The sequence below is a fragment of the Chlorocebus sabaeus genome, chromosome 12, assembly GCF_047675955.1.
Source record: "Chlorocebus sabaeus isolate Y175 chromosome 12, mChlSab1.0.hap1, whole genome shotgun sequence".
Lineage (NCBI taxonomy): Eukaryota > Metazoa > Chordata > Mammalia > Primates > Cercopithecidae > Chlorocebus > Chlorocebus sabaeus.
In genome coordinates, this window is record NC_132915.1 from 60,960,840 (window position 1) to 60,982,612 (window position 21,773).

The window sequence follows — 21,773 nt, forward strand, 5'->3', positions numbered from 1 at the left end:
TAGTCTATGCCTGTAATCCCAGCTACACAAGAGGCTGAGGCAGGAGAACTTTTGAACCCAGGAGATAGAAGTTTCTGTGAGCCAAGATTGTGCCACTCCACTCCATCCTGGGCATCAAAGCGAGACTCCATCTCAAAAAAAAATGAAAAAAAAAAAAAAAAAGAAAAGATTTAAATGTAAAATCTCAAACTATAAGAATTCAAGAACACAACCTCAACGTCAGCCTTAGCAAAGAATTTTTGGCCAAGTCTCCAAAAGCAATTGCAATAAAAACAAAAATTGGCAAGTGGGACTGTCTTGGTCCCTTCTTGCACTGCTATAAATAAATGCCTGAGACTGGGTAATTTATAAAGAAAAGAGGTTTAATTGGCTCACCGTTCTGCAGGCTGTACAGGAAGCATGATGCTGGCATCTGTTTCTGGGGAGGTCTCAGGAAACTCTGAATCATGGTGGAAAGCAAAGGGGAAGCAGGCGAGTCTTACATGCATGGTCAGAGCAGGAAAAAGAGACAGGGGAGAGATGCTACACACTTTTAAACAACCAAATCTCCTGAGCACTCTAAAGAACAGTACTAAAGGAATAGTGCTAAATCATTCATGAAGGATTGACTCTTGTGATCCAATCACCTTCCACCAGGCCCTTCCTCCACCACTGGGTATTACAACTGACTGTGAGATGTGGGTGTGGACACAGATCCTAACCATATCATTCTTCCCCTGGCCCCTCCAAAATCTCCTGTCTTTCTCACATTTCCACATATAATCATGCCTTCCCAACCATCCCCCAAAATGTTAACTCATTCTAGCATTAACTCAAAAGTTCAAGGTCCACAGTCTCTTCTGAGACAAGACTAGTCCCTTCTGCCTATGAGCTTGTAAAATAAAAAACAAGTTAGTTACTTCCACAATACAGTGGGACTATAGGCATAGGATAAATACTACCATTCTAAAAGGGAGAAATCAGCTAAAAGAAAGGGGCTCCAGGCCCCATGCAAGTCCAAAACACAGCAGGGCAGTCATTAAATCTTAAAGCTCCAAAATAATCTCCTTTGACTGTCTGTCTCACATCCAAAGCATACTGGTGCAAGAAGTGGATTCCCAGGTTTTGAGCAGCTCCCCCATTGTGGCTGCTCTCATGAGCTGGTGTTGAGTGCTTGTGTCTTGTGGTGTTGGTGCAAGCTGTCAGTGGCTCTATAATCAAAGGTCTGGAGGATGGTGGCCCTCTTCTAACAGTTCCATTAGGCAGTGCCCCAGTGAAGACTCTGTATTGGGGCTCCAGTCCCACATTTCCCATCTTCTCTGCCCTAGTAGAAGTTCTCCATGAGGGCTTCACCCCTGTAGCAGGCTTCTACCTGGTCATCCAAGCTTTTCCATACATCTTCTGAAATCTAGGCAGAGACTTTCAAACCTCAGCTCTTGCACTCTGAAGACTCGCAGACGTGGCACCATGTGGAAGCTGCCAGGGCTTATAGCTTGCACCCTCTGAAGCAGCAGCCTGAGCTATGCCTGCATCCCTTTGGGCCATGGCTGGAACTGAAGCAGCTTGGATGTAGGGACCAGTATCCCAAGGCTGTTCAGAGTGGCAGGCTCCTGGGCTGGCCTATGAAACCATTCTTCCCTTCCAGACCTCCAGGCCTGTTATGGGAGGGGCTGCCACAAAGGTCTCTGAAATGCCTTGGAGGCCTTTTCCCCATTGTTTTGGTTATCAGCATTTGCCTTCCTTTTAGTTATGCAAATTTCTGCAGCCTGCTTGAATTCCTCCTCTGAAAATGGGTTTTTCTTTTCTACCACATGGCCAAGCTGCAAATTTTCCAAACTTTTATGCTTTGCTTCCCTTTTAAATATAAGTTCCAGTTTCAGGCCATTTATTTGCTCATGCATATGAGCATAGGTTGTTCGAAGCAACCAGGTTACATCTTGGACATGCTACTAAGAAATTCCACCAAATGCCCTAAATCATCTCTCCCAAATTCAAAGTTCCACAGATCCCTAGGGCAGGGGCAAAATACAGAAAGAAAAAAGAAAAGAAAAGAAAGCTGTAAACAGAGTAAATGGACAACCTACAGAATGAGAGAAAATATTCACAAACTATCCTTCTGGCAAAGGCCTGATATCAAGAATCTATGCAGAACTTAAGTCAAAAAGCAAAGAGCAAATAATCCCATTAAAAATGGGCAAAGGACATGAGCAGACACTTCTCAAAAGAAGACATATGAGTGGTCAACAAACTTATAAAAAAGAGTTCTGTATCACTAATCATTAGAAAAATGCAAATCAAACCCACAATGAGATACCATCTCACACCAGTCAGAATGACTATTATTAAAAAATCAAAAGTCAGAAAACAACAGATGTTGGTGAGGCTGCTGAAAAAAAGGGAATGCTTATACACTGTTGGTGAGAATGTAAATTAGTCCAGCCACTGTGGAAAACAGTCTCGAGATTTCCCAAAGTACTTAAAACAGAGCTACCATTCAACCCAGCAGTCCTATTAATGGGTATATGTCCTAAGTAAAATAAATCATTCTACCAAAAGGATATATGCACTCGTAAATTTACTGCTGCATTATTCACAATAGCAAAGTCATGGAATCAACCTAGATGCCCATCAATGGTAGATTGGATAAAGGCAATGTGCCACATATATAAGATGGAATACTATGCAGCCATAAAACAGAAAAATATATCCTTGACAGCAACATAAATGCAGCAGGAGGCCATAATTCTAAGCAAATTAAGAACAGAAAACCAAACACCACATGTTCTCATTTATAAGTGGGAGCTAAACATTGAGCATACATGGATATAAATATGGGATCAATAGACACTGTAGACTATTGGGGATGTAGGTAAAAAGGGGGGGCTTTAAGTACTACCTATCAAGGTACTATGCTCACTTCCTGGGTGAAAAGATTCATACCCCAAACCTCAGCATCATTCAATATCCCCATGTAACTAACCTGTATCCCCTGTAACTAAAGTAAAAGTTGAAATTTTTTTTAAAAATCAGAGATAAAGAATTCTGTAAGCAGCAAGAAAACATAAGCACATGATATACACAGAAATCTTAGTAAGGCTATTAGTGAATTTCTCAGCAGAAAATTTGCAGACCGGGGTAGAGTGAGATAATACATTCAAATTGTTGAAAGCAAAAACTGCCACTCAAGAATACTTTACCTGGCAAAGCGGTCCTTCACATATGATGGAAGAAGGAAGTATTTTCCAGATTTACAAAAAAAAAAGCTGAGATAGTTATCACTAGACCTGCCTTACAAGAAATACTAAAAGGAGGACTTCAATCATAAGTGAAAGTTGCTAATTATTATCATTAAAAACAAATAAATGTAGGAAACTCCTTGATAAAAGTAAGCACACAGTCAAATTCAGAATACTTCAAATTTTGTTTTTTGTGTTTTTTGTTTTTTGGACAGAGTCTTGCTCTTGTTGCCCAGGTTGGTGTACAATGGCACAATCTTGGCTTGCCACAACCTACACCTGGGTTCAAGCGAATCTCCTGCCTCAGCCTCTCGAGTAGCTGGGATTACAGGTATGCACCACCACACCAAGCTAATTTTGTATTTTTAGTAGAGCCGGGGTTTCTCCATGTTGGCCAGGATGGTCTCAAACTCCCGACCTCAGATGATCTTCCCACCTTGGCCTCCCAAAGTGCTGGGATTTCAGGCATGAGCCACTGCACCCAGCCCAGAATACTTTAATATTTTTAATATTTTAATAATAGTATGTAAATTGTTTATAATTCATATGAAGGTTAAAAGATAGAAGTATTATTACAAAAACCACAGCTACAATTTTATACAAAGATGTACAATATGACATCCAAAACATAAAACATTTCGGAAAGTAAAACTGTAGATTTTATGTACGCAATTGAAGTTAAGTTGCTATCAGCTTAAATTGTTTGGTATAACTATAAGAGGTTTCATGTCAGCTTAATTATAACCACAAAGCAAAAGCATATAGCAGATACACAAAGAAAAAAAGAAAATAATCAAAGCATACCACTCCAAAATAATACATATTATTTTACAAAGAAAATGAGCAAGCAAAAAAAAAAAACAAAAAACAGGATTTGCAGTACACACAGAAAACAATTTTTTTTTTTTTTTGAGATGGAGTCTCACAGTGTCACACAGGCTGGAGTGCAGTGGCGCAATCTTGGCTCACTGCAAGCTCTGCCTCCCGGGTTCACGCCATTCTCCTGCCCCAGCCTCCAGAGTAGCTGGGACTACAGGCGCCTGCCACCACGCCTGGCTAATTTTTTTGTATTTTTTAGTAGAGATGAGGTTTCACCATGTTAGCCAGGATGATCTCGATCTCCTGACCTCATGATCCACCCACCTTGGCCTCCCAAAGTGCTGGGATTACAGGCATGAGCCACCACGCCCGGCCCCAGAAAACAATTTTTTAAATGGCAGTAGTGAATCCCTGCCTATTAATAATTACTTTAAATGTAAATAGACTAACCTCTATCAAAAAACATAAAGTGGCTGAATGGACATTTTTTTAAAAAGACCCAACTATCTGTTACCTACAAAAGACTTATTTCACATACAGAACATTCCATCTAACTGCAGCACAAAACACATTATTTTCAAGCAAACATGGAACATTCTCCAGAACAGATTATATGTTAGACCATAAAATAAGCCTTAACAAATTTTAAAAGATTAAAATCATATTCAAGTATCTTTTCTGACTATAATGGTATAAAACTGAAAGTCAGTAATAGAAGGAATTTGATAAAATACATAAATATATGGAAGTTAAACAATATACTCTTTAGCAAGTGGGTCAAATAATAAATTGAAGAAGAAATTTAAAAGTATTTTTAGACAAATGAAAGTGAAAATACAATGTACCAAAACCTATGTGATTATGCAAAAGCAGTTCTAAGAGGGATATCTATAATAAATGCTTACATGAAAAAGAAGAAAGATCTCCAAAAATCACAACAACTTAGCATTAAACCTCATAGAATCAGGAAAATAGGAACAAACTACGCCCAAATTTCATAGAATGTAGGAAATAAAGATCAGAGCATAAATAAAGCAGTGACTAGAAAAGCAATAGAAAAGATTACAAAACTAACTTGGATCTTGAAAAGATAAAATTGACAAACTTTTAGCTAGACTGAAAAAGGAGCAAAGGTACAAATATTTCTAATAAACATTAGTATTTCTAATGAAATACTTCTCATGAACATTAATGCAAAAATCCTCAACAAAATATTAGCAAACCATTATTCAACAACATATCAAAAAATGATACATTATGACCAAGTAGGATTTATCCCTAGAATGGAAGTTTCGCTTAACATACACAAATCAATCAATGTAATACACCACACCAACAGAACAAAAAGCCACATGATCATCTCAATACATCAAGAAAGGACATTTCAAAAAATTCAATACCCTTTCTTGATATAAAGTCTCAAAAATTTAGATACAGAATAAATTTTTTCTCAAATTATCGCAGCCATTTATAAAAAATCCAAAGCTGCCATAATAATCAATGGAGAAAACATGAAAGCTTTTTTTCCTAAGATCCAATACAAGGTAAGGATGCCTTCTATTGCCATTTCTTTTTTTTTTTTTTTTGAGACGGAGTCTTGCTCTGTCCCCCAGGCTGGAGTGCAGTGGCGCGATCTCGGCTCACTGCAAGCTCCGCCTCCTGGGTTTACGCCATTCTCCTGCCTCAGCCTCCCGAATAGCTGGGACTACAGGCGCCCGCCACCTCGCCCGGTTAGTTTTTTTGTATTTTTAGTAGAGACGGGGTTTCACCGTGTTAGCCAGGATGGTCTCGATCTCCTGACCTTGTGATCCGCCCGCCTCGGCCTCCCAAAGTGCTGGGATTACAGGCTTGAGCCACCGCGCCCGGCCTTCTATTGCCATTTCTATTCAACATAGACTAAAAGTACTAGTAAGAACAATCAGACAAGAAAAGAAAAGAAGAGTATCCAAATCTGAAAAGAAGAAATAAATATCTTTATTTGTAGATGACATGACCTTATCTGTAGAAAACCTTAAAGACACCACCAAAAAACTGTTAGACCTATAAAATGAATTCAATAAAGTTACGGGATACAAAATTAACATTCAAAAACTCAGTTGCATTTTTTACTCCAATAATGACTTACCTCAAAATGAAAGTTTTTAAAGTCCCATTTACAATAGCATCAAAAAGAATAAAAACTTTTGAAATAAATCTAAATAAGGAAATGAAAGACCTGTACACTGAAAACTATAAAACATGAATCAAAAAACTGAACATGATATAAATAAATGAAAAGATATTTCATGATATAGATTTGGAATAATTACTATTGTAAAAATGCCCATACTACTCAAAACAATCTACATATGCAAAGCATACTTCATCATCATTCCAATAACATTTTCCACAGAAATAAAAAAAGAATTCTAAAATTTATATGGAACCACAATATACTCCACGAAATGTATACAGAACCACAAAATACCTGCACAAAAGCCAAATAAAAGTTAAGGAAAAAAAAAAGTTGGAAGCATTACGTTCCTTAATTTCAAATTATACTACAAAGCTACAGTATTCAAAGAGTATAGTACTGGCATAAAAACAGACACATAGACTAATGGAACAGATTTTAGATCCCCAAAGTAAACCCAAGCATATGTGGTCAACTAATTTTCAACGAGGATGCCAAGAATACAAAATTGTAATTAGATTAGTCTCTTCAATAAATGGTGTTAGGAAAACTAAATATATACGTGAAAAAGAATGAAACTATATGTTTATCTTACATCATACACAAAAATCAACTTAAAATAAATTGAAGACTTAAATATAAGACCTGAAACTAACATTTCTAAAGGACATTGGACAAAGATGTTGACATTGACCTTGGCAGTAATATTTTTGGATATCACACCAAATGCTTAGACAAGAAAAGCAAAAGTAAACAAGTAAAACTATATCAAACTAAAAAACTTCTACACAGGAAACAATCAACAAAATGCAAAGGCAGCCTATGAACTAATAGAATATTATATCTGAAAAGGGGCTAATACTCAAAAATATGTGAGTAATTCACATGACTTGAGAGAAAATAGTAATAATAACCTGATTTTAAAATGGACGAATAACTAGACAGTTTTCCAAAGAAGACATTAAAAATGGTCAACAGTCCTGTGTAAAGGTACTCAACATAACTAATTATTAGGGTAATGCAAATTATAACTGCAATGAGGTATCACCTCACATCTTTTAGAATGACTGTTATCAAGAAGACATGATAACAAATACTGGCAAGGATGTGGAAAAAAGAGAGTCCTTACACTCTATTGGTAGTAATGTAAATTGGTGCAGCCATTATGGAGAACACCAAAAAAGTTCTTCAGAAGTAAAACAGAGCTATCATAGGACTCGCCAATCCCTCTTCTAAATATATACACAAAGGAAATGAAATCAGCGCCTTTTAGAGATATTTGCACTCTCTTGGTCATCACAGCATTATTCACAATAGCCAAGATATGGAAGCAACCTAAGTGTGCATAGATAAATAAACGGCTTAAGAAAATTATGGTGTATATGAACAATGAAATATTAGTTGACCTTTAGAAAGCAGGATATTCTGTCTTTTGTGAACACGTGAATGAACCTGGAGTGAGTTTTGCTAAGTGAAATAAGCCAGGCACTAAAAGAAAAAGATAGCATGATCTCACTTATATGTAGAATCTTAAAAAAAAAACTAAAATACATAGAAACAGACTGGAAAGGTGGTTATCAGATGTGGAGACAGTAGGGGAAATAAAGAGATATAGGTTGAAGAGTAAAAAGTTGCAGTTCTGTCAAATGAATATGTAGAGATCTAATGTATAGCATGAGGAAGACAATAGTTAATAATATTGTATACTTTACATCTGCTATGAGAGTAGATTTTAAGTGCTCTTAAACACAAAAAAAAGCCTAACTGACATAATGAATATGTTCATTTGCTTGGTTGTAGTAACCATTTCACTATTTGTAAGTGTATCAAAACATCATGTGGTGCACCTTAAATATACACCATTTAGAAAGGGGAAAAATTATCAAACAAAGAAGACATACCACGTGGCCAATACATTCATGGAAAAAAGCCCAACATCACTAATCATTAGAGAAACAAATTAAAATCACAATGAAACAGATGGATAGTATAAGACCAAAGATTAAACTCTTGAAAGAATCAAAAAGAAAAGCCAAATATAAAAAACATGTAACCAAAATGGAGAATGCTTTTGATGAACTCATCAGTAGACTGGACATGGCCAAGAAAAAGAATCAGTGAGCTAGAGGACAATGCAATAGAAACTTCCCTAATGAAAATGGGTAAATAAATAAATAAGAGAGAGAGAGGAAATAATGAAAATCAAAAAGAGAGCACATTCAACGTATAAAGAAAAAAATTAAAGGTATAGCATACTTATAATTGGTATCCCATAAGGAGAAAAGGGAGAACGGAATTAGGAGAAATATGTAAATAATGGCTGAGAACTTTTCAAACTTACTGACAGACACCAAACCACAAATATAGGAAACTCAGAGAATAACAAACATGATTAAATACCAGAACAAATAAAAACAAACAAAATCCTAGAAAAATCATTACCAAGCTGAAGAAAACTAGAGACAAAATGTTGAGTCCAGAGTTATATACACATATGCATAAACACACACAAACACACACACTTCACTACCCAAAGAGGAACAATAATTTAATTACAGTAGACTTCTCACCAGAAACCATATAACCAAGATAACAATAATATAAAATGTCCAAAATGTTGTAGAAGAGTAACACCAAGAATTTTAATCCCAATAAAATAGTCTTTTAAAGTGAAAAAATAAGAAGATTTTTCAGAGAAACAAAGCTGAGTAAATTCAATACCAGTAGCCTACTCCAGCAAGAAATGTTAAAAAGAAGTTCTAAAGGGAATAGAATACAGTGTAGAATATATAGTGCAGAAATTGAAAACTCCATAAATAAAGAAGGTTGGCAATGGAATAAATGACGATTTTTTAAAAAGCCAAACAAAATTATGAGACGTCATCTTACACCTGCTAAAATGGCTATGATCAAAAAGATAAGTGATAAATTTGAGCAAAAACGTAGAGCAAAAAAACCTTTGTATACTGTTGTGGGAAATGTAAATTAGTACAGACATTATGGGAAATAGTAGGGAGGTTTCTTAAAAATTTTAAAATAGAACTACCATATGGTCCAACAGTCCCACTTCTGGGCATATATCCAAAGTAAATGAATTTAGGATCTTAAAGAGATAGCTTCACTCCCATGTTCATTGCAGCAGTATTCACAGTAACCAAGATATGGAATTAATGTAAGTGTCCATCAGTGAATTAATGGATAAAGAAATGTGATATATATATTCAGCCTTTCAAAAGAAGAAAATTCTGTCAACACAGATATACCTGGAGGATATCAAGTGAAAAATACCAGGCACAGAAAAACAAATACTGCATGATTGCACTTACAGGTGGAATCTAAAAAAGTCAATCTCATAGAAGCAGAGTTCAGAATATGGTTGCCAGGGGCTGTGCAATGGCAGAAGTGAGAATGGGGAAATATTGGTTAGAGAGTATAAATTTTTGGTTAGGATTAATGAGTTCTAGATATCTATTGAACAGCATGGTGGCTATAATTAATAATAACATAGTATAGTCAAAAATCGCTAAGACAGCACATCTTAAATATTTCTGCCACAAAAAGTTAAGTATGTGAGGTGATAAATATAATGCTTGATGTGATTTAATCATTTCATAATGTATACATATATCAAAACATCACATTTGGCTTCTTGTGGCCAAGATGGCCAACTAGAAGCAGCTAATCTGTGTGGCTCACAGAGAGGAACAAAAGGGGAGAGTAAATACAGCATATTCAACTGAAACATCCTGGTACTGTCATTGAGACTAATCAAGGAAACAACTTGACTTACAGAGAATGAAGAAGATCAAGACAGAACAACAGCCCACCCAGTAACAACACAGAGCCAGGGGAACATCCACCACCCAGGGAAGTGGTGAGTGATTGTGCAACCCCAGGAAACCATACTTCTCCCACAGATCTTTGCAATCCTGAGGTTAGGAGATCTCCTTGTGAACCTGCTTTACCAGGGCCTTCAGTCTGACAGACAGCTGTGTGAAGTCTCAGCAGATCAGCTGCTCAGGAATGCATGAGGCTCTGGATCCTTAGATACTCAGGCTTTCCAACCTGCAGGCCCCACTTTTGCAGCACCTCACAAGATAAGACACACTAGCTTGGAATTCCAGCCAGCCACCAGTAGCAGCATTGCACCTCCCTAAGAAGGAGCTCCCTGTGGGAGGGACAGGCCAATATGTTTGCTGTTTGGGCACCTCAGCCATTCCAGGCTTTAGTCTTTGAAAGTCCTAACTGACCAGGAGTGGAAGGAATCCTTCAGCATAGAACAGCTGCTGTACCAAAACGTGACCAGACTACTGCTTTAAGTGGGTGCTCAATCTCATTCCTCCTCACTGAGAGGGACATCTCAACCAGGGATTCTAGCTACCCACCTCTTATGTTCTCCAACCAACAGAGATTTGAATTCTCCCTGGGACAGCACCCTCAGAGGGAGGGGTGGACTGTCATCTTTGTTGTTGGCGCAACTTAGCCAATGTAGCCTTCAGACTTCGGAGAGTCTGAGCTAACCAGGGATGGAAGGGATCTCCCATCACAGCATAGCTGCCCTACCAAAATGTGACCAGACTGCTCCTTTAAGCGGGTTTCCGATTCCACCCCCCCTCACTGGGTGGGAGCTCCCATCCAGGGCCCTCAGTCACCATTGTCAGTGTTTTCTGGCCAACAGAGAATTGTAATCTCCCTGGGATGGAGATCCCAGAGGGAGGGATGAGCTGCTATCTTTGCTGTTTGGGTGATTTCACCATCCCAGCCTTTGGGCTTCAGAGTGTCTGAGGTGACTGGGGACTGAAGTGGATCCCCAGCACAGTACAGTCACTCTACCAAAATGTGGCCAGAGTGCTTTTTAAGTGGGGCCCCAATCCCATTCTGCCTCACTGGGTGGGAACCTCCCAAATGATGTCTCCAACCACCTTCTATAGGTGCCTTTGGGCCAGCAACAGGCTCATGCCTCTCTAGGACAGGCCTATCAGAGGGAGAGACAGGCTGCTATTTTTGCTATTTCACAGCCTTCACTGGTGATACCTACAGGTACTGGAAAAACTGAGGTGCCTGGGAACTAGAATGGGCCCCAAGCATACCACAGCAGCCCTATGGAAAAGAATCCAGACTGCTACATGTGTGCCCATGCCCCTGTCTCCTTAAGGGCAGGTCCTACAGGCCTGGGCCTCCAGCCACACCACATCAGAGCTATTGTACCAGTAGCAACTTGGCAACTCCCTGGACAGAGCCTCCAGGTCAACTGAAAGCCTCTTTGCCACTGCAGAGGCATTTGCCTTTGCCACCTTCAGACTAATGAAAGAGCAAAGACCCTAAGTGCCTTATCCACACCTCCAACATCCTCCCCACATACCCCCCAAAACTGCTTGTCACAAGAAAGGGAACCCCTGGCTTAGGCCCACAGCACAAACCGTCCATCGTGGGCTGATTGCACTGAGTGATTGCTGACTTACCTACATCTCTCTTGGGTGAAGCCCCCAGAAGATAAACAAATGACCCTCACAAACAACCACTACTGAATTCCTTTCCTCTTCTGCCTTCAAGTTGGGGAACAAACATAAAGACTAAAATCTCCCCAGAGCTGCAGGGAGCAGCCTAGGAGTGCACATCACAGTCTACCACCAGCACTCATGGGAGAGAGGAACCCACACTTTCAGAACACAAAGAGGGAACATAGCTGCAACTATGAGGAAATATAGGGGAGCCACACACCGAGCAAGAGTCTACAAACTGACCAACAAGTTTGCCACCTGGTGGATCACACCCCAAAGCTTCAACCATAAAAATACCTCACTAACATACCCCCCTTTGAAAGCAGAGACAAGAAGGCAGCATCAGATAAAGACCCTGCAAAAAGACTCACCCCAGTGACAACATCCAGAAAATAAGTCTATTGACTATACTGAATCTATACTGCAGTTAAAGAAACACCCACACTCAGAAATGAGAAAAAAACAGTGCAAGAAATCTGACAACTCAAATGGCCAGAGTATTATATGTCCTCCAAATGACCACACCAGTTCTCCAACAAGAGTTCTTAATAAGGCTGAACTGGCTGGAATGACAGAAATAGAATTCAGAATATGGATAGGAACAAAGATCATCAAGGTTTAGGAGGATGACAATACCCAATCCAAGGAAAACAAGAATCACAATAAAGTGATACAGGAGCTGAGGGATAAAATAACCAATATAAAAAAGAACCTAGTGGATCTGACAGAGCTGAATAACAAAATATAGGAATTTCACAATGCAATCACAAGTATTATTAAATAACAGCAAAATAAACCAAGCTGAGGAAAGAATCTCAGAACTTGAAGACTGGCCCTCTGAAATAAGATGGTCAGACAAAATGAAAGTAAAAGGAATAAAAAGGAATGTACAAAATCTCTGAGAAGTATGGGATTATGTAAAGAGGCCAAATCTATACATCATTGGCATCCCTGAAATGGGGAGGGAAAAAGTAAACAACTTGGGAAACATATTTCAGGATATCTCCCATGAAAACTTCCCCAACCTTGCTGGAGAGGTCAACAGTCAAATTCAGGAAACACAGAGAATTCCTGCAAGATTCTCCACAAGAAGATCATCCTCAAGACACATAATTGTCAGGTTTTCCAAGGTCAAGATGAAGGAAAGAATGTTAAAGGCAGCTAGATAGAAAGCTCAGGCCACCTACAAATGAAACCTCATTAGGTTAATATAGCACATCTCAGCTGAAATCTTACAAGCCAGAAGAAATTGGAGGCCTATATTTAACATTCTTAAAGAAAGAAATCTTCAACTAAGAATTTCACATCCAGGCAAACTAAGCTTCCTAAGTGATGGTGAAATAGAATCTTTTTGTATAAGCAAATGTTGGGGAAATTCATTACCACTAGACCTGCCTTACAGGAGATCTTGAAAAGAGCAATAAATAAAAGAAGGGAAGATTGGAAACAGCTAATACAAAAACACACTTAAATGCACAGACTAGTGTCATAGTAAAGCAACTATACAAACAAACCAACATAATAACCAGCTAACAGCACAATGACAAGATCAAATCCACCATATCAATACAAACCATGAATGTAAACAAGATAAATATGCCACTTAAAAGATAGAGTGGCAAGCTGTATAAAAAGCAAGACTCAATGTATGCTGTCTTCAAGAGACTCATCTCACACATAATGACACTCATAGGCTCAAAATAAAAGGATGGAGAAAAATCTGTCAAGCAAATAGAAAACAGAAAAGGTAGGGGTTGCAATACTAATTTTAGACAAAACGGATTCTAAACGAACAAAGATCTTAAAAGAAAAAGAAGGGCATTACCTAATAGTAAAGTGTTCAGTTCAACAAGAAGACCTAACTATCCTAAATATATACGCAACCAGTATAGGAGAACCTAAATTTATAAGTCAAGTTCTTAGAGACCTACAAAGAGACGTAGACTACCACACAAAAATAGTGGGGGACTTCAACACTCCACTGAGAATATCAGATAGACCATCAAGGCAGAAAATTAACAAAGGTATTCAGGACCTAAACTCAACATTGAGCCAAATGGATCTGACAAACCTTTCCAAAACTCTTTACCCAAAAACAAAAGCGTATACATTCTTCTTATCACTGCATGTCATGTATTCTAAAATTGACCATATCATTGGACATAAAATGATCCTCCACAAATGTAAAAGAACAAAAATCATACCAAACACACCTTAGGACGACAGTGCAATAAAAATAGAATTCAAGACAATGAAAACGGCTCAAAACCATAGAATTACACGGAAATTAAACAGTATGTTCCTGAATGACTATTAAGTAAATAACGAAATTAAGGCAGAAATCAAGAAGTTCTTTGAAAATAATAAGAACAAAGATAAAACACACAAGAATCCCTGGGACACAGCTAAGGAAATGTTAAGCAAGAAATTCATAGCACTAAATGCCCACATAGAAAAGTTAGAGAGATCTCAAATTAACAACCTAATTTCACAACTGAAAGAATTAGAGAAGCAAGAAAAAATTAACTCCAAAGCTAGCAGAAGATGAAAATAACAATAATCAGAGCTTAACTGAAGAAAATTGAGATTCAAAAAACCATGCAAATAATCAACAAATCCAGGAGTTTGTATTTTGAAAAAATTAATAAAATACATAGGCCACTAGCTAGACAAATACAGAGGAAAAGAAAGAAGATTAAAATAAACACAATTAGAAATGACAAACGGACTGTAATTACTGAACCCACAGAAGTAAAAACAACCATTAGAAACTATTACAAACACCTCTACACATACAAACTAGAAAACCTAGAAGAAATGGATAGATTCCTGGACACATAAACCCACTCAGAACTAAACAAGAAAGAAGTTGAATCCCTGAATAGACCAATAACAAGTTCTGAAATTGAGGCAGTAATTAATAGCCTACCAACCAAAAAAAGCCCAGGACCAGATGGATTCACAGCCAAATTCTATCAGAGGTACAGAGAGGAGCTCGTACCATTTCTTCTGAAACTATTCCAAACGATAGAAAAAGAGAGACTCCTCCCTAACTCATTCTGTGAGGCCATCATCATTTTGATACCAAAACCTAGCAGAGACACAACAAAACAAGAAAACTTCAGACCAATATCCTTGATGAATATCAATGCAAAAATTCTCAATAAAGTATTGGCAAATCAAACCCAGCAGCACATCAAAAATCTTATCCACCACAATCAAATTGGCTCCAACCCTGGGATGCAAGTTTGGTTCAGCATATGCAAATCAATAAATGTAATTCATCACATAAACAGAGCTAAATACAAAACCACATGATTATCTCAATAGACTCAGAAGAGGCCCTCAATGAAATTCAACATCCCTTCATGTTAAAAACTCTCAATAACTAGGTATTGAAAGAACATAACTCAAAATAATAAGCATCATATATGACAAACCCAAAGCCCATATCATATTGAATGGTCAAAAGCTGCAAGCATTTCCCTTGAAAATCAGTCCAAGAGAAGGATGCCCTCTGTCACCACTCCTATTCAACATAGTATTGGAAGTTCTGGACACAGCAATCAGGCAAGAGAAGAAAATAAAGTGTATTCAAACAGGAAGAGAGGAAGTCAAACTATCTTTGTCTGCAGATGGCATAATTCTATATCTAGAAAACCCTGTTATCTCAGCCCAAAAGCTTATTAAGCTGATAAATAACGTCAGCAAAGTCTCAGGATACAAAATCAATGTGCAAAGATTACTGGCATTCCTATACACCAACAACAGGCAAGCTGAGAGCCCAATCATAAATGATCTTCCATTCACAATTGCCACAAAAAGCATAAAATACCTAGGAATACAGCTAACAAGGGAGGTGAAGGACTTCTTCAAGGAGAACTACAACCAGTGCTCAAACAAATCAGAGAGGACACAAACAAATGAAGAAATACTCCATTCTCATGGATAAGAAGAATCAATATTGCTGAAAATGGCCATACTGCCCAAAGTATTTTATGGTTTCGATGCTATTCTCATTAAACTACCATTGGCATTATTTACAAAATTACAAAAAGTATTTAAAAATTCTTATGAAGCCAAAAAGCCTGAATAGCCAAGACAATCCTAAGCAAAAAGAACAAAGCTGGAGGCATCATGCTACCCAACTTCAAACTATACTACAAGGCTACAGTAACCAAAACAGCATGATACTGGTACAAGAACTAGCACATATGCCAATAGAACATAATAGAGAACTCAGAAGTAAGACCACACACCTACAACCATCTGATCTTTGACAAACTTGACAAAACAAGCAGTGGGAAAATGACCTCCCTATTTAATAAATGGTGCTGAGAATGCTGGCTAGTGTGGTAAAGATATACCATGGAATACTATGCCGCCATGAAAAGGAATGAGATAATGTCTTTTGTAGGTACATGGATGGAGTTGGAAGCCATTATCCTCAGCAAACTAATGCAGGAATAGAAAACCAAACACCATGTGTCTTCACTTATAAATGGGAGCTGAATGATGAAAACATATGGACACATGAGGAGGAACAACACACAATGGGGCCTGTCAGTTTGGGGGCAGTGGGAGAAAGGAGAACATCAGGAAAAATAGCTAATAAATGCTGGCTGGGCTTAATACGTAGGTGGTGGGATGATCTGTGCATCAAACCACCATAGCACACACTTACCTTTGTGACAAACCTGCACATCCTACACATGTACCCCTGAACTTAAAAATTGAAGAGAAAAAAAAAAAAGGAAATTACTTTAATAAAAAAAAAAAGAGAGAGAAAGAATAAACACTGGCACAGACAAGGATGCCCTCTCTCACCACTTCTATTCAACATAGTATTGGAAGTCCTTGCCAGAGCAATCAGGTAAGAAAAAGAAATAAAGGGCATCCATTTAGGAAGAGAGGAGGTCAAACTAGCTCTATTTTCAGATGACATGATTCTACATCTAGAAAAACCTGTTATCTTGGCCCCAAAGCTCCTCCAGCTGATAAACAACTTCAGCAAAGTTGCAGGATACAAAATCAACATACAAAAAAATCACTAGCATTTCTATACATGGATAGATTCCTGGACACATAAACCATATGTAGGAATACAGCTAACCAGGGAGGTGAAAGATCTTTACAATGATAACTACAAAACATTACTCAAAGAAATCAGAGAAGACACAAGCAAATGGAAAAACATCCCATACTCATGGATAGGAAGAAATAATATCATTAAAATAGCTATACTGTCCAAAGCAATTTACAGATTCAATGTGATGCCTATCAAACTACCAAGAACATTTTTCACAGAACTATCTAAAAATATTTAAAAATTTGTATGAAGCCAAAAAGCCTGACTAGCCAAGGCAATCCTAAGCAAAAAGAACAAAGCTGAAGGCATCATGTTACCTGACTTAACACTTTGCTACAAGGCTGCAGTAACCAACACAGCAAGGTGCTAGTATATAAACAGGCACATAGACCAATAAAACGGAATAGAGAGCCCAGGAATAAGACTGCACATCTACAAGTATCTGATCTTCAACAAAGTGGACAACAAAACAAAAGATGAGAACAGACTCTCTATTTAATGAATGGTGCTGGGAGAACTGGCTAACCATAAACGGAAGATTGAAGCTGGACCCCTTCCTTACACCATATACAAAAATCAACTCAAGAATGATTAAAGACTTAAATGTAAAACCCAAAACTATAAAAACCCTGGAAGACAACCTAGGCAACATCATCCTGGACGTAGGAACAGGCAAAGGTTTCATTACAAAGATACAAAAAGCAATTGCCACAAAAGCAAAAATTAACAAGTGGGATCTAATTAAACTTAAGAGTTTCTGCACAGCAAAAGACACTATCAACAAAATAAACAGACAGTCTACAGAATGGGAGAAAATGTTTGCAAACTACCCATCTGACATAGGTCTAATATCCAGCACCTATAAGGAACTTAAATAAATTCACAAAGAAAAACCACCCCATTAGAAAGTGGGCAAAGAACTTGAACAGACACTTCTCAAAAGAAGACATACATGTGGCCAACAAGCATATAAAAAGCTCAATAGCACTGACCATTAGAGAAATCCAAATCAAAACCCCAATGAGATAACATCTTATGCCAGTCAGAATGACTATTACTAAAAAGTCAAAAAATAGCAGATGCTGGTGGGTTTTGGAGAAAAAGGAACACTTATACACTGTTGATGGAAGTGTCAGTTAGTTCAATCATTGTGGAAAGCACTACCATTCAACCTAGCAATCCCATTACTGGGTGTATACCCAGAGGAATATAAATCATTCTACCATAAAGGCCTGTATGTGAATGTTCATTGCAGCACTATTTGCAATAGCAAAAACATGGAATCTACCTAAATGCCCATCAATGACAGACAGGATGAAGAAAATGTGATACATATGCACCATGAAATACTATGCAACCATAAAAAGAATAAGATCATATCTTTTGCAGGAACACTGATGGAGCTGGAGGCTATCATTCTTAGCAAACCAATGCAGGAACAGAAAACCAAATACCATATGTTCTCACTTATAAGTGGGAGCTAAATGATAAGAACTTATGAACACAAAGAAGGAAACAACTGACACTAGGATCTACTTGAGGTAGTAGGGTGGCAGGAGGGAGAGGAGCAGAAAAGACAATTATTGGGCACTGGGCTTAATACCTGGGTGATGAAATAATATGTACAAAAAAACCCATGACACGTATTTACCTATGTAACATACCTTTACATGTACCCCCAAACTTAAAAGTTTTTTCAAAAACTTTAAAACAAAAAAATCACCTTGTGCACTGTAAATATATATAATTTTAGTTGTCAATGGTACCTTAATAAAACTGAAAAAAATGCAAGGGATAACATTCACCATGGATCTTCAAGACTACATAAAGATTCACTCCTCTGAGCTCATAATATCCAAACCGTCATCTGTCATTAAATTTACTATTTACCATATTGCTTTGTCTGCCACTGTAACATAAATGTCTTCACAGAGAATGTGTGATAAGAATGTTGTACTCCAAAACCTAGTACAAAGCTTGGTACATAGTAGGCACAAAAAAATGTTGGTTGAAATAATGCACGATTCTCCTTTGTAAAATTTGTTTTCAGTGCTCACATTTGACTGACTTTGTACACTGCGTTTCTAACATGTGTTCTTCCCAAACAGGAACCAAATTATTCCAGAGACAAATCACCTAATATGAATAGCTGCAAATATAAAGCACTTGTCAGTAAATGCCACAGTCCCATCCTGGTTGTTTTTCTTTCAGAAATGATTTTCTGACACAAAATAATCAGCACCTAGTTTGCTGCTTCTTGCAGTCTAGAAGCAAATGATTCATGCTTCTTGTTATTGTATTAATGCACAGGAAAAGCAATAAAAAATCCAAGAAGCCATAATATATTCACAACATCGTAACTTTCTCTCATTACCCAGAAGTAAATGGATCATTGCTCCTGATATGTATTGATTCAAGCTGACAGCATTGGAATTTACATTCACTGTCACTCATAGTCTTTAGGTCAAATAACTGTCATAATCACCTTAGTGCATTTACCTATGGAACCACACTAGACTTTATGCAAATACTGTACATTTTGCATTATGGTGATCGTACACTTGCTTGGTCCGAGGTGTTGAGAATGGAAAGAGTTAAGACTCTTGTCTAAAGCTAGCAATTTTCCACACACTGTGCTAAGCATATTACAATCACTATATCATTTAATCTTCATTGAAAAACCTGTGAAAAAAATTGGCATTATTACCATCATGTTATAGATAAGAAACGCAAGCTCTACATGGTTGATTCTAAACACCACTGCTATGGTGCATTAGACTGAAATGTCCTTAAGCACCTGCCTGGGTCTCATACTCAAGTGCCCCTGCTGGTGCCTTGGAGGCCATTCCTAACCCTCTGCCACCTGCTAATCCCTCTGCAGAGCTCCCCAGTGTCGCTGCTATGCTACTAGAGATGCTACACATGCATAACTATAAAACCACCTCCTGACTTAAGGCACTACTCCTGAGGTAGGGGCCCTAGGAGGAGCTAAAACTTAGCCTTCTCTCCGTTTTCTGTGGAAGTTACTGTCCTGCTTGCTACTGCTGATTCACACTCTTGCACTCATGGCCTTCATGCTCAGCCATGTTACTGCATTAGTCTTTGCTAACCCACTATAACATAAACCTCTCCCTTGCTACTAGTCTTCATTTCCATGTGTCTGAGCCTCTCTCCTATGGAAAATAAAACAAATTGTCTGACATTTTTAGCCATTTCTATTCCTCATTTCTTTTCCAGTCTTGCTTTTAAGATTTGTCTGCACTCAGTGTCCCCACATCTGCAACCCACATTCATCTTGAAAATTGCAGAAGACTGCTCTTGCCACACCCTGTCCCGATTCTGCTCTTCAGGTCTCCAATCACCATGTTGTAGCTAAATAAAAAAGGACTTCTTCTAGGTCCTTATTTTTCTTGCATCCTGTGCAGCGTTGGCACTACTAACCCCCTTTTTTCAATTGAGGCACTGTTTTCCCCTGGCTCCTCATTCATTCTCAGGCTGCTTGCCAATGTGTTTTTTTGGTCCTGCCATTTGCCATGAGAACTGTACAGTTTAGCATTTTGAACATGATGTGCTATTATATCCTGCCCATCCTCCAGCCTCTTCTCCCAAGTGTCTGTGAGGCTGACTCTCTTCCCACTCTTCAGCCTGTGGACAGTCATTTTCCCTGGAACATTTATTTAGTCTGCCTTTACCCAATTATCTCACTCATCTCTGAATGTTCTTCTCGGCTGTTACATGCCTGGCATTTCCTCTCTTCTCTGTAATTGCTCAACAGCGAGTTATCTTCCCCAAGCAACCTTTTCCTAGCAACTGATGAGAGGTGAATTTTTATGATGCTTCCAATATTTGCCATGTTTAAATCTTCTCTACTTAACTTCTCTACTCAGTATATGTTCACTCTTTGGCTTATACCGGTTATTATCCTAATATTATGCTGTGTGTACCTGCGTTATGTGCTGTCTGGGTTGGGCTATGTACATAGTGGCTTTCAGAATTTGGTGTGCTTTAAGCATTTAGTAAAGATGTATCAGTTAGAAATTTAGAGGTATTTTATGATAATAATGATAGTGATTTATTGTGAGTAATCAAGTATTCTACTGAGTGACAAGAAGAAGCCTGTTTATATAAAATTCTCATATGAATATGAGCCCAATTTTTGAGGCATGATCATGGTAAAAATAAAGATGCTTTTACTTAAAGCAGAATAGGGACATTGATATAATTTTACAGCTTCCTTTCCTAATTCAGTAGCAGGAGTTCCATGATGAAAATAGCAGAGGGGGCCCATAGTTGCTGGGAAGCACTTATGAAGAAAATTTTACATTTCTTCTTAATGTTCTCTCTCTCTCTCTCTCTCTCTAGTTCTTTTTGAGTTTTACATTTTACTTTATTTATTCCCTTTTAAAATTTCAAGTGATAGCTAGTGGCTGTAATCCCAGCACTGGGAGGTTAAGGTGGGCAGATCACTTGAGGTCAGGAGTTCGAGACCAGCCTGGCCAATATGGTGAAACCTAGTCTCTACTAAAAATACAAAAAAGTAGCCAGGTGTGATGGTGCATGCCTGTAGTTCCAGCTACTAGAGAGGCTCAGGTGGGAGAATCACTTGAACCTGGGAGGTGGAGGTTGCAGCGAGCCAAGATCATTCCACTGCACTCCAGCCTGGGCTCAAATAATAATAACAATAGTAATAACATATAATTTTAAGTGATATTACTTTTTCCTTTGTTACAGTTCTATAGCTCAGAATTTAAAAAAATACACAAGAGAGCATAGTGAAAAGTTTCCCGCCAGCCCAAAGCCACTGTCACTTACCTCCCCTCCTCGGAGACAACCAGTCTTCCTAATTTCTAGGTGTCTTCCTAGATATTTTATGCATATGCAAATGATTGAACTCTAAGGTCTTTATAGAAGCCAGGATCTCTTTGGAAGCCACTAATCAATTTTCTCTTTATATATTTATGTGTTCTTTGTTCTTC

At 38.0% G+C, this 21,773-nt stretch overlaps 1 long non-coding RNA gene across 1 annotated transcript in view; it reads left to right on the forward strand.

The window, feature by feature from the left end:
• Positions 1-3,360: 3,360 nt before the first annotated feature.
• LOC140713078 (uncharacterized) overlaps positions 3,361-21,773 on the forward strand; it is a 230,729-nt gene continuing 212,316 nt past the window's right edge. Inside the window, exons 1-2 of the long non-coding RNA XR_012094937.1 lie at positions 3,361-3,546; positions 10,000-10,081. This is a non-coding gene — a long non-coding RNA (uncharacterized lncRNA). The remainder of the gene's footprint in view (positions 3,547-9,999; positions 10,082-21,773) is intronic.